Source organism: Solea senegalensis, linkage group LG14 (assembly GCF_019176455.1).
Source record: "Solea senegalensis isolate Sse05_10M linkage group LG14, IFAPA_SoseM_1, whole genome shotgun sequence".
Lineage (NCBI taxonomy): Eukaryota > Metazoa > Chordata > Actinopteri > Pleuronectiformes > Soleidae > Solea > Solea senegalensis.
The window spans coordinates 15,858,323-15,871,090 of record NC_058034.1 but is presented as its reverse complement, the minus strand read 5'-3'; the positions used below and the strand labels follow the sequence as shown (position 1 = coordinate 15,871,090).

The window sequence follows — 12,768 nt, the reverse complement described above, 5'->3', positions numbered from 1 at the left end:
TAAAGGAGTAATTTAGCGAGGCACACACTGTGTCTCAGCTCCCATGCTGGCACCCTGAAGCTCGTCGTTGTTTGTTGACAGAAAGACAACTATCCCAGAGACACAAAACAATTCAACAAAGACATTGTGTTTTGACTCTGAATTACACTGTCTATTTGCCAAAGGCTGTTCACATGTTCAGCCTTCCACGTTGATGGTAAATAATAGGGATCTGTGCGGCTCAAGAGGTCTGACTGCACTGGCTTTAGATGAGCATTAATTGAGAAGGACAAAAATAAAGCTGTGTGCGTCCTCTGTGTGTCCTTTTGTCTTAGAGGACACACAACATTCCTGAAACATCTTTATTTAAAATTTATGGAGGATATAATAACCCAGTTTCCTAATCTATAGGTAGAAACTATCGCTTGATAAATGATGAGATATAGTTTCAAAGGAGAGAGCATGGTTGTGTTTAAATTTGCAAGAGATTTTAAAGCAGTTAACTCTTTGCAGTTTGCATTTAAAGTTGTGAGAGAGCCACAGAAATGTGTTAAAACGTTCAACTCTGTTTGAGGCCAGGGTATTTGATTCCCTTGCCTGGTTTCAGAAGGAAATTGTCTGTTATTAGTCACTAGTTTTAATGACTTAATGCTCAAATTGTTTTAATGCGAGAAGAGAAATGTATAATAAATATTAAAAATAGAAGACATCTTTATTAAAAGTCACTTGAGGCCTTTGACACATGAGTGAAATGTTGTACAGATGTGACATGAGTGACATGACACGTTGATAAACAGGCAGTTAATTTAGAAACTCAGTGTTTCAAGATGAACAAAGAACCGAGTGATGAACTTTGCGTTTAGTTATTTGCAAAACTGTGATTTACAGTGATATTTGAGTGAAAACGATTTGTCTGTGTTCATACGTCAGCTATATATCAGCTCTATGTTTTCAGAACTGTTTTATTTTTGTGAATAAAATGTGGGGGAAAAAAACTTTTTTAAAAAAGATAAATCATTTCTGTAGCCTATATTTTGTGGGCGTTGCCTCTGAAACAATGACCCAATGGCCTGCTCGGGTTATCTCCTTGACCCACCTTTTTGCGGTTGCTATGCCTACTTCGCGTTTCTCTGTGATTGACAGGCCGATCGTCCAATCAGCGTTGAGCTGGGGAGGCGCTCGCGCGCACTCTGGAAACTGCCTGCTGGATTTTCTACTACTGTGATCGAACCCGCCGCTCAGTCTGCGTGCTGCCGCTGCGGGGACTCCGTGGGTGGAAAATGTAGTATAAAAGCAGCCGGAGAAGTCTGTACAGGTAAATGATTCATTTGTCTCTCTAATTCCTTCTGTATCACTGGTTTGTGAACAGTGTGCACACGGATTAGCGGTTAGATGCAGCGTGTTTGTCCGGGCATGGCTGTGACATTGTTGAATTCAAAGTGGCAGCAGACGCACGTTTGTTTGACATGATGTGAACACAAGGAAACACGGCGATCGTTTGAAAGAGAAACTTGTCCGCGACAAAAGAATGAAACGTGTATTTGAAATGTACTGTGATCCAGATTATGATTTGAGGGTTATTATTGCTAAATATCAGAGTGCGTTCATACAGAGGGGGATCCACCACAGCTGGCATCATCTAATTGCTTGAGAGTTGAGATTTTACAGGTCAAATAGTCTTCGTGCATCCTGAGACAGCGTATCTAGAAAAGTCTTTCAGTACATGATGTATGAGGGTTTTTTAAAAACAGCTTTTAATGCCACACGAGATCATATGATCAAGGTGTGTAATGTTTTGAGCTTTTCATTTTACGGTTGAGAGAACCGTTACCTCTTAGTTCTGCTTATTCGGTAGCTTATCAGATGCACTTGGTCAACACTTATGCAGTCTTGTACCTCAAATAAACCCTCCATCAATGAAAATGTACATGTTGTGTGCCGCTAGTGATATGTTTCTGTTATTGATCCAACCTCTATTGATTTTAAATGGGTGGCGCAAAATCAGAGAAACACCTCCATGTGTAAACATGCGTGAAAAGTTTAAGCAGCATCTCTAAGAAGTTGAGTTTGTCTTAAGCCTGCTTCACACGTTCAAATCTTGACTTGATGTTAAAAACATGGGAGACCACAAGCCTTTGAATAGATTTTCTTTTTTCTTTTTTTTTACAAAAACTAGATCCAGTGAAGACATAGAACCACACACTTGGCCTTTATTCAAACAATTTCAGGGAGGAGATTGACTTCAGTATGTAAACAGACATGGTGGACTGTCGGCGTTGTCAGTTAGTAGCCGTTGTGTTGTGTTTTATGTTATGTAAAAACATAACATAAACTTAAGGTTCTAAACTGGTATGGTAACATCTGTTTCCCGGTCAACTTGCTCTCATTGGTTATTGCGGGTTTCTGCTCACACCCCCAGTCACTGTTCAGTTGTAAATACCAACATGTTTAATACTCTAATGCGTCAGATAATACATTTGGCCAGACATTACTTAATATGACTGTACAGCATGTAAATGTAGTAAGCCTCTAGTGATCCTAGCTGCCATAGGTGAACTACACACATCAGATCAGTCAGTGTTATCAGATATGTGAATATGCCTCAAACTTTTATGGCCACAAATTACGTATTTATGTGGTTTGTGATGGCCCGTGTCCTATCGTTTTTCACAGCAGACATTTTGACACGTTTCAGTATGCACAGGTGCAGTTCAGTTCATATAAGGCAAGGACAGTGAGCTGGCCACCCTGAAATTGAAGACGTTAAATGGAACCCAGCCAACCTTTCCTGCCATGAAAAAGGCCTTTCACTACAACATCATTGGTCTCTTTCATGCTCTCCACATTTTCTGTCACTTGCTGTATTCTATCAAATCCATTTAAAATGTGGTAAAATGTGTATAATTTTACCAATGGTTCGTTTAGTATGTAATACTGAAAGTAAGGCACTGCGCTTCAGTGAATCACTTGCAGGTTGTGCAAGTCAACCTGTGTCAAGTTGCACCAAAATAACCAGAATGGGATTCCCCTTTAACTGCCTGATACATTTTTGGATTCCCTCTGCGACATTTTACTTAAATGCCATACAGCCACAACATAAAAAAAGTAGTTGCATCTTCAGCCCACTGCAGATCTTCTTGGGCTACAAAGCCAAGGTCTGTATGCTTGTATCGTTTCCCCATGGTCTCTGAAAGTAAATGGCAAGAGTTGCGATTTGGCTACAGCGGCGGTGTCACAGAAGTAAATTACACTCTCATAGATGCAGATTTCATACCTGATAAATGTCAAGACACAAAGTCGGACTTATTGGGATGGGGAGAAAGAGAGAGGTGGTGTTTCCCTCTCCCTCACTCAATGAAAACATGTTTATGTTGTAGGATGGACAGATCCCCTTTGCACTGAGCGATTTTGAATATATCAAATTGCAATTATTTTTGACTGAAATTGTAATGGCAATATGATTCGCAATATGAGAGGGAACAAGGGCCATTTTCTTTCAACATGTCTGCAATAGAGGCACACTTATACTTTATTATCAGTGAGTAAATCTCTATCTGTTGAGGAGGTTCTGTATGGAAAAACGTAAAAGACACTTTACACACAGGACCGATATACATGTCATCCACAGAGCGAATCCTAACAACTGAATTTAGAGCCAGAGCTGACTGTCTTTACAGTTTGGATGACTGATAAATCACTAGTGCTGCAGACTTGCATTTGAAACTATCCATCACCGTATTATTCTGATGCAAAATAATTATATGATGTGGCTGTAAGAACAACATGGATTTACACAGCTGTTGCTGATGCCAAAGCAAAATATTGCAGAACAAATGCCCTTATAAAAAAGTCATAAAACTGATGATAACGAGTGAGCAGCCCGTTAGATGCTAGTATTGTCTTTGGTTAGGGTTACAACAAGGGTAAATGATGGACATGTATATTTTCCAGGTCTGCAAAGTAGGGGTGGATCAAAATATCGATTTGATGATGTATCATCGTCCTTCCTCTTTCGATGTGATAATCAATACGCCAGGGAAAATATCAATGTTTTAATGAGCAAATTAAAACGTTCCATTCTTACTTGGTCTGTAAGATTATGGAAATTTTCTAAAGCGTTAATGGTTCTCAAACCACTTGGTGGGTTGTCGCTGGGCTAAATATCACCTAGCAGTTGTCCACACTCGAATGTTTACTGCAGCTTTTCAAGTGAAAAGTGAAAAATCACATATGATGAAATATTTTCCTCACTGTTAGAACTGCCAGTTAGAACTCGCTCTATTGGCATGGACACGTTGGAATCTCCAGACTCCAGAGATACGAGGTATGGGACAGGTCATTATTTATGATGTCACAGAAAGTGTGGCGGCTGTCCACCTGAGAAGATAATGCAATGCAGTGAAAAAAGTGTTCAAAACTCTGGTGACATCTTCAGGGTTCTGCTGAATGGCTGTTTCCTCGCAGCCTTGCAGCCACAGTTACTAAATCGGGAACAATTTAATAAAACTGTCCTCACATCTGTAATGGAGGCTGACTAAAAAACAGAAAAAGCAACACGAGAAAGAAGCAGCTGAACTCGTCCCTGTTTTGCATTTAGATTTGAATGGGATTAGATGACTGTGCCAAGCTGATTCTTGACAACAACCTGATGAACAGTCCTTTGTCATAAATATTCAAATAGTTAACAACACTCATGTGCACTCACTTGCAGCCATGCATGGCTCTTCAACTTCCCTGATAACGCCTCTTTTCTTTCTCTGTGACTGATGAGGATCTCCTTAATATTACTTCATGTTTCTCTGCCTCCCTACTTTTCTGTTTTGGCTCTGCTGCAACACATTATATGTTGGCCATGACAATATTAATAATATATGTGTACCTTCTCTTATGCAGGCTAAGTGCTGCAAGGCCTCTCTTCATTTTTTGCCAAGCAGAGCAGCACCCAGAGGCAGAGAATATCGGGCAGGAAACAGTAAAGCTAGCCCATTATGTAATGAGAACATAAACAAAACTATCAGTTCTTTTAATCCAGTCTTTCTTGATTTACAGTGCATTTATTTTTTTTATCTAATACACACCGAGTGCACTTGGGTGACACCACGTGACATCCTGCTGGGAAATCTTGTAAGAAGCCCCAAGCACGTGTCCGTGACCTGTTGCTGAAGTTGTGAGTGATCCCAGCCAAGATCCTTTCATGACAGATGGGAGGATCCTGGGGCTGGATGGAGGCGCAGGCCTTACACCCACCCACCCACCTTGGCTCTTGTCCTGGGTCTATTTCTGGGTTAGTGGATCATTTCATACTGTGCAATGCTCAAGAGGCACGCACGATAAGGAAATGTGAATGACAAATATTGTTTTGTTGATTTGTTATAAGATATATGTAGCATTTCTGCATTACCTTATTAAATGTTTTTATGAAAGGTAATGCTGTAAATGCACCTCTGTACTCAATAAAATGCCAAGACTCTTCAGTGTGAAGCCATCGATCCACTGGTCCTGCAATTATTTTTTAACAAAAGCCTTGTTGAAATAAAATGAATGGAAACAGGGAACAAATGGTAGAGTGCCTTTACTGAGACACAAAGACAGGACGTGTTGTGTTTGTGACACATGAGACAGATAAAGGCATTGACGAGCTGTTCAGTGGAGCTGCAGCAGCGTTCACGGCTGAAGTGTGGCGTAGAGTGTGGAGCCGCTCAGCCAGTGTCACACTTTTTTAAAACGGGTGATTGTTGTGTGGCGTGTGCAAAAAAACTGGAATGGGTAAAAAAAAATTGGGAGAATCGGTTACTTTATCAGGAAGTGATCTGAAGCGTATGCATGCTCGCTGATGTCATCAAAATATGCCTTTTGTTATTGTTTTCATTGACAGAGAGAGAGAGAGAGAGAGAGAGAAAAGCCTACATACTATACATTTAAAGGTCCTAGCAGAAACCGAATATACACGTCATGTGAGAACATTATCATTTTGAACTTTTTGAACTCAACATTTTCTGACATTTTATGCACCAAACAAACAAATACTTAATTAATCAAGAAAATAATGTAATGTATATAAGTCTATAATTGTTTTAAAATAAAAAAAGATTTGGTATTTGGAGCCATAAAATGTACGCAAGGGTCTTCAGCAGCCCAAACCTGACAAAGCAGCCAGAGAGTGTGCTTCAAGTTTTGAAAAAGAAACTACACAAACGCTGTGAGACCTAGAGATTTCCCACATCCATCACACATCTCTTTTACTGTTTTAGTGCAGCTTATTAAATGTTTAAGGTGTGTGAAAATAAAACTAACATTTTTAAATAAGGAAAAGTTACATAAACGCCTCTCGTAGGGTGCGCACCACCCTCGGGCGAGTATAGACGAGGCTTTAGTTTCTTTAATTCTTACACACTGGACCAGTGTGGAGAGCACCAGTTTATTTTGAGTTCATTTTTTATTATCTCAGATCTAAAAGAGCAATCGGCCACCTCCCCAAGGAAGGAAACCACTTTTAAATTGTTTACTTGCGTATATTTTTGTTCGATGTACTTTTCCTTGCATAACAATAACAAGAACCCAGATAGCAGCAGAATGATTAATCCTGCATTCACTGAGCAGATTCTTTTCCAAATTAGTATAATTATAATTAATATTAGTGAAATGTCTGAAGTGTCTTACTTTGTCTGACCTACTGTCCAGATCCTATAGACACTGTATACACGTTACTAAAAGATTCGAGAAAGTGGAACAAGCAAATATTTGTCTTTTTTTGTTTGACTTTGGAAGTTATTAATAATAAAAAAGTATTGCTATAGGTCACTAAAAAAAGCAACAATAACTGGAACTGGTTATTCTCAGCCTCCTCACATACAATCAGCCACACCAAGAGACTCAACACTGTCTCAATGTGTACAAACACACTTATCTTGAGCTTGTGTGTGGACCTCGATGGGCACTGTGGGAGTCTTTCTGAGTTCTCTGTGTCTTTCTGTGCTCTCACACAGCCGGTCATGCCAGGCTCAGGCAGTGATGCCCGCCTGGCACGTTGTCATAGACTGGACTGGAGGCTGTGTAGCTGCAGTGACAAAAGCACATTGAGGCCTCGGGACAATGGAGAGTTGACAGCCTGGGTTGTGTTTATCACTCTGCTGTCCCCCTCACAGCTCCCTGCCTATATTGTGCTTGTTGTCTCACTGTTTTCGCTGCTGCCTCCGTCACCGAAGGCTCGACTTCATGCAACACCAGGCAGCCTGTTTATCTCTTTAAGAAATTAACTCTATGCTACGTTGCCCTAGTCATTAAACACAGGGTGTAATTCTGTCATCGAGTCCGAGGTGGTGATGTGATTGTTGGTTTCAGTGTGTCAGTATTAAAAGCGTACGCTTTGGTTTTACTGTGCCTTTCTTGACTCATTTGGGTTTTGAGGGCTGAGCTGACAATTCGGGGGTGCTGAGGCGGTTGTCCGCGACAGTTGCAATCATCTTCTACAAACAATGAATCACGACTAGGATCCTACGTATCTGATAATGATAGAGCGTGGTGTGAAAATGCTATCTGATCTAGATATCAGTTGGAAGCTTCTGACCCTATTTGAGTTGACTGCCGTGTCTATATTTTCCTTCCATCTGTTTGTTTATGAAATGTCAGATGCTCATCCCAATTTCTCAGCGCGAAATCAAGACGTGTCCACATTTCTTAGTTTGTTCAGAACACCCAAAGATATTCAATTTACAATGACATACAGCAGAGATGTGCAACTATTTCTTATATTTGCAAAACTATCTACAAAATGCTCATGTTTGAGAAATAATGACTTGAATAAACTGAATAGCTCCACATTTAATACACACTTACAATATTCAATAAAGTATACATTTTAAAATGTAAAAATAAATATAGTACATAAAATAAAAGACATAGCATCTGATATCTATCTAATAATGATAATAATCAGTATTTGAAGCCCTAGAATTACTTGTAATGGGTTATGCATGAGAACTTGTTGTCATGTGATCAAAGATTTGGACACATTTAATTTAATTTTAGGTCACATGATGACTCCTGAGGTTGCTCCTTTACCCTGAATCAAGACCATGAAATGTATTTAAAAGCTCAGAGTCATAAGTGAATTTCCTTTGCCAGTCAAATATTTGCTATCCTAATGATTTTGATCTTTTTTCATATTTGTTAGTTCTGACTACAGTGATAAAAGAGAATCAGAATTGAATGCCAATAATCCCAAACAGGTTTTATATTCATGAAAGAAACCTGCAATGTCCTAAAATTAACCAGCTGCAGCAGTGAGTCATCCTATGCTTTTATATTTGACAGAAAGCTGTTGGTGGTCAGGGAGGAAATTAGACCTGACACAAAATGATCTCTCCTCCACGCTTTGCCAAGTCGGTTTAAAACGAATACAAAAGGACAGTCGACGGAAGGAGCAGTAGACTTTTCTGTGAGGCTCCCGCTGCTCCATAAACTCTTTGTCCTTGTCCTACCTCACAGTGTCTCACACCTGTGCTGACGATACAGGAATCTGACTGCTGCAGTGCTGTTGTTGAAGGTAGTATGTGTGGATATGTCATTTTTACTGCAGCTATTATCACTATTTCTGATAAGTGAGCTATTTTTACAGTGGGGTTTTCCAGAGCCCAAAGTGATAGATAACATCTTCTGTTTGACCTTTTGTGTAGACTTCACTGATACTTATAGTGAGGGATGCACGATGTTGGACTTTTTGCAGATATGCCGATATATCGCGAGTGCTATATTTATGTCTTTTCCTTTCCTCTTTTCGGCTCTTCTGTGGTGTAATTATCTTTCATACTTGTCACAGCAGATATTATATATATATATATAATATATGGATATAAAATAACTTTATTGTGCAAAATAAATAGGGGGACGCTAGCATAGAAGTCAAAGAGGTAGCAGCTTTTCACAGCCTACTCTTTTAGTCATTAGTCATATCGGTGAATCTTGGCTTGTTTGCCGATATTCGATATTTCATTTAAAAGCCAATATCTTTCAATACGGTTATCGTGCCGATAATGTCACGCATCCCTACTTGTTGTATTCATATACAAATAGTTATGGCAATGTCAGTATGCCGATATGTTGGTTGGTCCGTCGATCCATCTTTTTATTTTTTGCAGATATTCATGATCCTCCCAGGATAAACTTTGCCATCTTTGGTGAACCTCTGATTATTATTTTTTTTATCCTGTAGAGCCAACAGCAGATCAAGTTCTTACATATTCCATTCAATATCTCTATATCTTTTCTACTAAACAGATTGCCATGGTTTTATAAACAGTGTATGACAAATGTAGCATTTCCAGTCGGTCCACATATAAACAAACACGAGCACACCTCCAGTAAATAGAATACCCACAAGTGAAATGATGAATCGTTGAATGCATTTCACCTCTACCTTTAGTCAAAGTCATCTTTTTTTATGTTCTTTTGCTGCATGCGTTGGGGAGTCGTCTTCTCATCTGTCATCTGACTTGTGCTTCAGTCACTGACTATTCACTTAACCTTCCATTTGTTTGGAGGTTTGTTTTGCATCAAAGTCTCACCCTCCATCCACCATATCTTACTTCTCCTCACTTTCACCTCTCCCTGTACTTTTGTCTTTTCCTTTGTGCTGTCTCTCTCTCTTCCTCCCTCTCTCTCTCCTACTTGGCTCCCTGAGCTTCTGACGAATGTGCCTGTTGTGGTGGATACTGAAGCATCTTTATTCCACGCTCTACTGTGTCACTAAATTTAACCCAATTTCATCTTCAGTTGGTCTCAGAGCCAGAGGAGGTGGCTACTTCTTTTTACTGACAGTGTGAGCAGAGACAGTAATTCCTGTCCAGGGAGAGAGGGAGAGAGGGAGAGAGGGAGACAGGGAGACAGGGAGAGAGAGAGAGAGAGAGACACGGTTGTGTTGAACTCTCCTCCCTCGCCTTAGAGAAGCATCTGTTAGTAAATTTCACAAGAAAGAGGAAAGGAACATGGAAAATGGGTATGGGTGGGGAGGACGGATCATTTATTTCCTGCAGGAATTAAATGGGTTGTGGATGCTCATTGTCCGTGTATGGGAATTTCTTTGGTGGTATATCGTTGTCCTTCCTTTTTTATTATTATTATTTATTATTATTACCAAAGTAGTGTAAACAGTCAATTTACAGTGGGATAATGACAAAGAAATCTACATCAGGAGATGTCCCATCCATGTTCAATACATAGATTTTTTTCACTTTGTTGTCTATGTTATGAATAAATAAAGAAATTCTGCACTTTTAACTTTTCATGAATGTTTCGTTTTCTTCAGTCGGACAGATATTGTGATGTATCGCTATATGATTATATATATGTTGATTATCACAGAATCGTTCTTTATTGGTATCATGGACCGTGTATCGTATCGTATTGTGAGGTACCCTGATGATGACCCTTGGCTCTCTATTTTTATTCTGCTGTTCGATCTCTCCAAGCTGTTTCTCTTTGACCTGTCTGACATAATTGTCAGTGTTCAAAACAAGGGTTGATGAAGAATTATTTATTATATATACACAGGATTACTGTGCTAAGATAACAGGCTGTTTCTGGACCAGAGATGGTGAGATTTAGGTGTGACAGCAGCTTTGCTTTAAGCACAGCACCACAGTGTTCATCAGATGTTGTACAGATAGTAATGGTTCCCAGATGATCAACCCTCACAGTGTTTTGCAATTTATGTGGCTCTTCATGTAGAGTCAATATCTGACTGAAGTCAAGGTTAAATAAATGTTTAAATTGCACATGATTCATTCAAAGCAAATAGAACTAGTTCAAACTGTGTACTATATCCATACACTCTCCATACACATATGTATTTTCCTGTGTGTTGTCAAAATGTCAAACATCTGGCAATGTCTGCAGATCGTGTAGGCTGCCAGAGGAGGTTGTTAATTTGTTGTTGCTGCATTCACCTACGCTGCCTCCATTATGTTTTTACTGACGCACTATTGGATGAATACTGAGCTCTTTTGTTATAGCAAGGTTGAATGATTTTTTTCCTCATGTTTGTTATAATTTAAATATAAAACACAAGTGCTTCCACTAACTGCCACTCTGATCCTTCATGCCCGTCCGATCAGCATGGAGGTCACTTGCCAAGTTTTGGACAGGTATTTCATTTCTGCATAAAAAAAAAAGGATTTACTGTGAGTAAAGAATCAAGGTCACTCTGTGTTCTACTTCTCCTCTGGGCTTTGTTTGCCCGAGAGTGGATTTCAGCTGAATGTCTAGTTGGAACCAGATGGAGAAGCTGGATGTGAGCTACTTCTATACATCCCACCATGACTGGGATCCATATGGAATCCCGTTGCTTATCTCACCATGTGTTTCTGGATCGTGCTGTGCCGAAACTGTGAGCATTATTACAATATGGTTGGTTAGTTCATATCTGCAGCATGTTTCAATATGGCGTGCCAGCTTGTCATAAGAGGGAAACGAGTGGCTTCTGAAACCTCACCATCATATAGTGTGTCCCATGTCTGTCCTTCTCCTGACCTTAAAAACCATCTGGTGGTTTGGTCGGGATCACACTGTCCTCCTGCTTGGGGATTTGCAATGAAAAAGCTGCCTCGTCTGCATTTATCAGTGGGTTTCTTTAAAAAAAATTGTCGTCACTAATTTTCTTTTGGTTTGTTTGATTTTCATAACTTATTTTAATCTTTAAAACTTTAAAAAAAATAACAAATATGTGTATATGTATGTGTGTGTATATATATGTGTATATATCTATATATGTATGTGTATATATATATACTGTATGTATATATACATATATATACATACATACATATATATATAATATTCTATAGTCTTTTATTCCAAAACCACAATTTACTGGTCTCAAAGCAAAACTGTGACTTTAGTGATTTGGCGTGTATCATAATTATTGATATGAACAGATTCTTTGTTTAATAGTGATGACCTTTTTAGCCATGTTGTCTTGCCTGTAGTTTTTGCCTCTACCTTCTATAATTTACAGTTTTAACGTTTATATTAAGATAAAGATCTATATTTTGCAAATAATTTGGGTTTTGTGGATATTATCATTCATTAGCTAAATAAAACTCAACTGTCAGGTGCTGCCACTGTGTCAGATTATTAGGTGGTGTGTGTGTGTGATTCTTGGAATGTCACACTGAAACCATGACACTTTAACCTGTGGAAGCTATTTTTTCCTGAAAGTTATTTTAAAAAATGCATACATATTTCCAGAAAGTGTTTTAAATGAGTGATTGAGGACATTTAATTTTTACATTACATGTCATTTAGCAGACGCTTTTATCCAAAGCGACTTACAATGGATTTGAGTACAATCAGCCAGGGGTGGAGTCGAACTTGCGACCATTGCGACCATGATGTCTTTCACACTCAGGGTACTGGTCTTAACCACTGAGCCACTCCACCCCCTAATTTGCTGTATGGTCATTACAACATTGCTAAAACAAATATAAAGACAGTACTGTAATATGTTGTTATCATTACATTATGACTACACTGACATATTTTAATAAAGGTCAACATTTAATTATCGTAAACCCTTGCTCTATTATGTTCCTGTTCACCTCTGCCAAACAGAATGCTGTCTACAGGGGTGTTTGGTCCATGCTGGGCTAATTAACAAGACGTGTGTGCGCATGAGTAGTCATGCTGTGTCTGTGTGTTGTTGCTAGTTTACCAGGCTTGAGCCAAACACACAAAGAGTCAGCAAAACAACGTATGTGAGGGCACCCCTGGGAAACACTTCTGCATTAAGCATTT

General features: G+C 39.1%; 1 protein-coding gene across 1 annotated transcript in view; it reads left to right on the top strand.

Moving 5' to 3' along the window:
• The first annotated feature begins 1,204 nt into the window (after positions 1-1,204).
• fcho1 (FCH and mu domain containing endocytic adaptor 1) overlaps positions 1,205-12,768 on the top strand; it is a 45,495-nt gene continuing 33,931 nt past the window's right edge. The window contains exon 1 of the mRNA XM_044044798.1: positions 1,205-1,294. The gene's annotated coding sequence lies outside the window, so the exon portion shown is untranslated. The remainder of the gene's footprint in view (positions 1,295-12,768) is intronic.